The following is an 8,564-nucleotide window of genomic DNA, read 5'->3' as shown; positions in this document are numbered from 1 at the left end:
TATGTTTTTTATTAATTTGAAAAGATTTACCCTATCAATGAACAATGTTAATATAAACGTAATTATTGTGTTCTAAATTCTAGTTATTCCTTCTACTAATCTATTTATAGGTGACCAATGTATTTACAATTGACTAAAGTTTTATTCATCAACAAATTATGTTTTTTATTAATTTGAAAAGATGTACCCCAACGCTAAAAAATGTTCATATAAGCGTAATTATTGTGTTTTAAACTCTAGTTTTCTGAAAACCTAGTTTATTTATAGTGGATAAGTGTATTTGCAATTGACTAAAATTTAATTCATCAACAAATTATGTTTTTTATTAATTTGAAAAGATTTACCCTATCAATGAACAATGTTAATATAAACGTAATTATTGTGTTCTAAATTCTAGTTATTCCTTCTACTAATCTATTTATAGGTGACCAATGTATTTACAATTGACTAAAGTTTTATTCATCAACAAATTATGTTTTTTATTAATTTGAAAAGATGTACCCTAACGCAAAAAAATTTTCATATAAGCGTAATTATTGGGTTTGAAACTCTAGATTTCTGAAAACCTAGTTTCTTTGTAGTTGATAAGTGTATTTTCAATTGACTAAAATTTTATTCATCAACAAATTATGTTTTTTATTAATTTGAAAAGATGTACCCCAACGCTAAGAAATTTTCATATAAGCGTAATTATTGGGTTTTAAACTCTAGTTTCCTGAAAACCTAGTTTATTTATAGTGGATAAGTGTATTTGCAATTGACTAATATTTTATTCATCAACAAATTATGTTTCTATTAATTTGAAAAGATGTACCCTACCAATGAACAATGTTAATATAAAGTTAATAATTGAGTTCTAAATTCTAGTTTTTTCTTCTACTAATCCATCTATAGGTGACTAATGTATTAGCAATTGACTAAAGTCTTATTCATCAACAAATTATGTTTTTTATTAATTTGAAAAGATGTACCCCAACGCTAAGAAATTTTCATATAAGGGTAATTATTGGGTTTAAACTATAGTTTTCTGAAAACCTAGTTTATTTACAGTGGATAAGTGTATTTGCAATTGACTAAAATTTAATTCATCTACAAATTTTGTTTTTTATTAATTTGAAAAGATTTACCCTATCAATGAACAATGTTAATATAAACGTAATTATTGAGTTCTAAATTCTAGTTATTCCTTCTACTAATCTATCAATAGGTGACTAATGTATTAGCAATTGACTAAAGTCTTATTCATCAACAAATTATGTTTTTTATTAATTTGAAAAGATGTACCCTAACGCAAAAAAATTTTCATATAAGCGTAATTATTGGGTTTGAAACTCTAGATTTCTGAAAACCTAGTTTCTTTGTAGTTGATAAGTGTATTTGCAATTGACTAAAATTTTATTCATCAACAAATTATGTTATTTATTAATTTGAAAAGATGTACCCTATCAATGAACAATGTTAATATAAACGTAATTATTGAGTTCTAAATTCTAGTTATTTCTTCTACTAATCTATCTATAGGTGACTAATGTATTAGCTATTGACTTAAGTCTTATTCATCAAAAAATTATGTTTTTTATTAATTTGAAAAGATGTACCCCAACGCTAAAAAATGTTCATATAAACGTAATTATTGGGTTTTAAACTCTAGTTTTCTGAAAACATAGTTTATTTATAGTGGATAAGTGTATTTGCAATTGACTTAAATTTAATTCATCTACAAATTTTGTTTTTTATTAATTTGAAAAGATTTAACCTATCAATGAACAATGTCATTATAAACGAAATAATTGAGTTCTAAATTATAGTTTTGCCTTCTACTCATCTACCTATAGCTGACTAATGTATTTACAATTGACTAAAGTTTTATTCATCAACAAATTATGTTTTTTATTAATTTGAAATGATGTACCCCAACGCTAAAAAATGTTCATATAAGCGTCATTATTGGGTTTTAAACTCTAGTTTTCTGAAAACCTAGTTTATTTATAGTGGACAAGTGTCTTTGCAACTGACTTAAATTTAATTCATCAACAAATTATGTTTTTTATTAATTTGAAAAGATTTACCCTATCAATGAACAATGTCATTATAAACGTAATAATTGAGTTCTAAATTCTAGTTATTTCTTCTACTAATCTATCTATAGGTGACTAATGTATTAGCCATTGACTTAAGTCTTATTCATCAAAAAATTATGTTTTTTATTAATTTGAAAAGATGTACCCCAACGCTAAAAAATGTTCATATAAACGTTATTATTGGTTTTAAAGTCTAGTTTTCTGAAAACATAGTTTATTTATAGTGGATAAGTGTATTTGCAATTGACTAAAATTTAATTCATCAACAAATTATGTTTTTTATTAATTTGAAAAGATGTACCCTATCAATGAACAATGTTAATATAAAGGTAATAATTGAGTTCTAAATTCTAGTTTTACCCCAACGCTAAAAAATGTTCATATAAGCGTAATTATTTGGTTTTATACTCTAGTTTTCTGAAAACCTAGTTTCATTATAGTTGATAAGTGTATTTGCAATTGACTAAAATTGTATTCATCAACAAATTATGTTTTTTATTAATTTGAAAAGATGTACCCCAACGCTAAGAAATTTTCATATTAGGGTAATTATTGGGTTTAAACTATAGTTTTCTGAAAACCTAGTTTATTTACAGTGGATAAGTGTATTTGCAATTGACTAAAATTTAATTCATCTACAAATTTTGTTTTTTATTAATTTGAAAAGATTTACCCTATCAATGAACAATGTCATTATAAACGTAATAATTGAGTTCTAAATTATAGTTTTGCCTTCTACTCATCTACCTATAGCTGACTAATGTATTTACAATTGACTAAAGTTTTATTCATCAACAAATTATGTTTTTTATTAATTTGAAAAGATTTACCCTATCAATGAACAATGTTAATATAAACGTAATTATTGTGTTCTAAATTCTAGTTATTCCTTCTACTAATCTATTTATAGGTGACCAATGTATTTACAATTGACTAAAGTTTTATTCATCAACAAATTATGTTTTTTATTAATTTGAAAAGATGTACCCCAACGCTAAAAAATGTTCATATAAGCGTAATTATTGTGTTTTAAACTCTAGTTTTCTGAAAACCTAGTTTATTTATAGTGGATAAGTGTATTTGCAATCGACTAAAATTTAATTCATCAACAAATTATGTTTTTTATTAATTTGAAAAGATTTACCCTATCAATGAACAATGTTAATATAAACGTAATTATTGTGTTCTAAATTCTAGTTATTCCTTCTACTAATCTATTTATAGGTGACCAATGTATTTACAATTGACTAAAGTTTTATTCATCAACAAATTATGTTTTTTATTAATTTGAAAAGATGTACCCTAACGCAAAAAAATTTTCATATAAGCGTAATTATTGGGTTTGAAACTCTAGATTTCTGAAAACCTAGTTTCTTTGTAGTTGATAAGTGTATTTTCAATTGACTAAAATTTTATTCATCAACAAATTATTTTTTTTATTAATTTGAAAAGATGTACCCCAACGCTAAGAAATTTTTATATAAGCGTAATTATTGGGTTTTAAACCCTAGTTTTCTGAAAACCTAGTTTATTTATAGTGGATAAGTGTATTTGCAATTGACTAAAATTTTATTCGTCAACAAATTATGTTTTTTATTAATTTGAAAAGATGTACCCTATCAATGAACAATGTTAATATATTATAATAAATTATAAATTATAATAAATAAACAAATAAATTATGAAAATGTCTGATTATTGTTGAAATTTCATTTGCATTTGCAACAACATCAATTATTTCCAAATTAGCATTGCGATATGCTTGAACGTTTAACGAAAAATATCCTTTGCGGTTCCGGAAACGCTCAGCGGATTCTCCACCTGCAATTCAGAAAGAAAGACCACTAATGTAAAATGTAACTATAATTGTAAAAATAAAAATAAATTAATTACATTTATATTGTTAGAAAATTGTGTCTACGGGTGTAATAACTTGTACCTAGTAATAAGAAAAACAGGTTTAAGTATTAATTATTTTTGTAAATACCTGGTGATTGCCACAACTTCACATGGGTACAGTCAATAGCACCGATGACTCTTGGGAACTTGGCTCTTCTGTAAAAATTTAACTGGTTCCGTCTTATTTCCTCTGGTGTTCCAGGAAATTTAATATATTGACTACGCAAGGACGCAATAGTACAACTAACTTTATCCACTATCCGATTTACTGTTGAAGAACTAAAGCAACACAGATCCCCTGCAGTGGTTTGAAAGCATCCAGTGGCATAAAATCGTAGAGTGCATAATAATTGGTTAATCGGCATATACAGTTATTTCTCTAAAATTTTATTCATCAACAAATTATGTTTTTATTAATTTGAAAAGATGTACCCTATAAATGAACAATGTTAATATAAAGGTAATAATTGAGTTCTAAATTCTAGTTTTACCCCAACGCTAAGAAATTTTCAAAAAAGCGTAATTATTGGGTTTTAAACTCTAGTTTTCTGAAAACCTAGTTTATTTATAGTGGATAAGTGTATTCGCAATTGACTAAAATTGTATTCATCAACAAATTATGTTTTTTATTAATTTGAAAAGATGTACCCCAACGCTAAGAAATTTTCACATAAGCGTAATTATTGGGTTTTAAACTCTAGTTTTCTGAAAACCTAGTTTATTTATAGTGGATAAGTGTATTTGCAATTGACTAAAATTTAATTCATCTACAAATTTTGTTTTTTATTAATTTGAAAAGATTTACCCTATCAATGAACAATGTCATTATAAACGTAATAATTGAGTTCTAAATTATAGTTTTGCCTTCTACTCATCTACCTATAGCTGACTAATGTATTTACAATTGGCTAAAGTTTTATTCATCAACAAATTATGTTTTTTATTAATTTGAAATGATGTACCCCAACGCTAAAAAATGTTCATATAAGCGTCATTATTGGGTTTTAAACTCTAGTTTTCTGAAAACCTAGTTTATTTATAGTGGACAAGTGTATTTGCAATTGACTAAAATTTAATTCATCAACAAATTATGTTTTTTATTAATTTGAAAAGATTTACCCTATCAATGAACAATGTTAATATAAACGTAATTATTGTGTTCTAAATTCTAGTTATTCCTTCTACTAATCTATTTATAGGTGACCAATGTATTTACAATTGACTAAAGTTTTATTCATCAACAAATTATGTTTATTATTAATTTGAAAAGATGTACCCTAACGCAAAAAAATTTTCATATAAGCGTAATTATTGGGTTTGAAACTCTAGATTTCTGAAAACCTAGTTTCTTTGTAGTTGATAAGTGTATTTTCAATTGACTAAAATTTTATTCATCAACAAATTATGTTTTTTATTAATTTGAAAAGATGTACCCTATCAATGAACAATGTTAATATAAACGTAATTATTGAGTTCTAAATTCTAGTTATTCCTTCTACTAATTTATCTATAGGTGACTAATGTATTAGCAATTGACTAAAGTCTTATTCATCAACAAATTATGTTTTTTATTAATTTGAAAAGATGTACCCCAACGCTAAGAAATTTTCATATAAGCGTAATTATTGGGTTTTAAACTCTAGTTTCCTGAAAACCTAGTTTATTTATAGTGGATAAGTGTATTTGCAATTGACTAAAATTTTATTCATCAACAAATTATGTTTCTATTAATTTGAAAAGATGTACCCTACCAATGAACAATGTTAATATAAAGGTAATAATTGAGTTCTAAATTCTAGTTATTTCTTCTACTAATCTATCTATAGGTGACTAATGTATTAGCAATTGACTTAAGTCTTATTCAGCAACAAATTATGTTATTTATTAATTTGAAAAGATGTACCCTATCAATGAACAATGTTAATATAAACGTAATTATTGAGTTCTAAATTCTAGTTATTTCTTCTACTAATCTATCTATAGGTGACTAATGTATTAGCTATTGACTTAAGTCTTATTCATCAAAAAATTATGTTTTTTATTAATTTGAAAAGATGTACCCCAACGCTAAAAAATGTTCATATAAACGTTATTATTGATTATAAACTCTAGTTTTCTGAAAACATAGTTTATTTATAGTGGATAAGTGTATTTGCAATTGACTAAAATTTAATTCATCAACAAATTATGTTTTTTATTAATTTGAAAAGATGTACCCTATCAATGAACAATGTTAATATAAAGGTAATAATTGAGTTCTAAATTCTAGTTTTACCCCAACGCTAAAAAATGTTCATATAAGCGTAATTATTTGGTTTTATACTCTAGTTTTCTGAAAACCTAGTTTCATTATAGTTGATAAGTGTATTTGCAATTGACTAAAATTGTATTCATCAACAAATTATGTTTTTTATTAATTTGAAAAGATGTACCCCAACGCTAAGAAATTTTCATATAAGGGTAATTATTGGGTTTAAACTATAGTTTTCTGAAAACCTAGTTTATTTACAGTGGATAAGTGTATTTGCAATTGACTAAAATTTAATTCATCTACAAATTTTGTTTTTTATTAATTTGAAAAGATTTACCCAATCAATGAACAATGTCATTATAAACGTAATAATTGAGTTCTAAATTATAGTTTTGCCTTCTACTCATCTACCTATAGCTGACTAATGTATTTACAATTGACTAAAGTTTTATTCATCAACAAATTATGTTTTTTATTAATTTGAAAAGATGTACCCCAACGCTAAAAAATGTTCATATAAGCGTAATTATTGTGTTTTAAACTCTAGTTTTCTGAAAACCTAGTTTATTTATAGTGGATAAGTGTATTTGCAATCGACTAAAATTTAATTCATCAACAAATTATGTTTTTTATTAATTTGAAAAGATTTACCCTATCAATGAACAATGTTAATATAAACGTAATTATTGTGTTCTAAATTCTAGTTATTCCTTCTACTAATCTATTTATAGGTGACCAATGTATTTACAATTGACTAAAGTTTTATTCATCAACAAATTATGTTTTTTATTAATTTGAAAAGATGTACCCTAACGCAAAAAAATTTTCATATAAGCGTAATTATTGGGTTTTAAACTCTAGTTTCCTGAAAACCTAGTTTATTTATAGTGGATAAGTGTATTTGCAATTGACTAAAATTTTATTCATCAACAAATTATGTTTCTATTAATTTGAAAAGATGTACCCTACCAATGAACAATGTTAATATAAAGGTAATAATTGAGTTCTAAATTCTAGTTATTTCTTCTACTAATCTATCTATAGGTGACTAATGTATTAGCTATTGACTTAAGTCTTATTCATCAAAAAATTATGTTTTTTATTAATTTGAAAAGATGTACCCCAACGCTAAAAAATGTTCATATAAACGTTATTATTGGTTTTAAACTCTAGTTTTCTGAAAACATAGTTTATTTATAGTGGATAATTGTATTTGCAATTGACTAAAATTTAATTCATCAACAAATTATGTTTTTTATTAATTTGAAAAGATGTACCCTATCAATGAACAATGTTAATATAAAGGTAATAATTGAGTTCTAAATTCTAGTTTTACCCCAACGCTAAAAAATGTTCATATAAGCGTAATTATTTGGTTTTATACTCTAGTTTTCTGAAAACCTAGTTTCATTATAGTTGATAAGTGTATTTGCAATTGACTAAAATTGTATTCATCAACAAATTATGTTTTTTATTAATTTGAAAAGATGTACCCCAACGCTAAGAAATTTTCATATATGGTAATTATTGGGTTTTAAACTATAGTTTTCTGAAAACCTAGTTTATTTACAGTGGATAAGTGTATTTGCAATTGACTAAAATTTAATTCATCTACAAATTTTGTTTTTTATTAATTTGAAAAGATTTACCCAATCAATGAACAATGTCATTATAAACGTAATAATTGAGTTCTAAATTATAGTTTTGCCTTCTACTCATCTACCTATAGCTGACTAATGTATTTACAATTGACTAAAGTTTTATTCATCAACAAATTATGTTTTTTATTAATTTGAAAAGATGTACCCTAACGCAAAAAAATTTTCATATAAGCGTAATTATTGGGTTTGAAACTCTAGATTTCTGAAAACCTAGTTTCTTTGTAGTTGATAAGTGTATTTTCAATTGACTAAAATTTTATTCATCAACAAATTATTTTTTTTATTAATTTGAAAAGATGTACCCCAACGCTAAGAAATTTTTATATAAGCGTAATTATTGGGTTTTAAACCCTAGTTTTCTGAAAACCTAGTTTATTTATAGTGGATAAGTGTATTTGCAATTGACTAAAATTTTATTCGTCAACAAATTATGTTTTTTATTAATTTGAAAAGATGTACCCTATCAATGAACAATGTTAATATATTATAATAAATTATAAATTATAATAAATAAACAAATAAATTATGAAAATGTCTGATTATTGTTGAAATTTCATTTGCATTTGCAACAACATCAATTATTTCCAAATTAGCATTGCGATATGCTTGAACGTTTAACGAAAAATATCCTTTGCGGTTCCGGAAACGCTAGCGGATTCTCCACCTGCAATT

This window comes from Metopolophium dirhodum, chromosome 1, assembly GCF_019925205.1.
Source record: "Metopolophium dirhodum isolate CAU chromosome 1, ASM1992520v1, whole genome shotgun sequence".
Taxonomy (NCBI): domain Eukaryota; kingdom Metazoa; phylum Arthropoda; class Insecta; order Hemiptera; family Aphididae; genus Metopolophium; species Metopolophium dirhodum.
Note: the sequence above shows the minus strand (reverse complement) of the source record.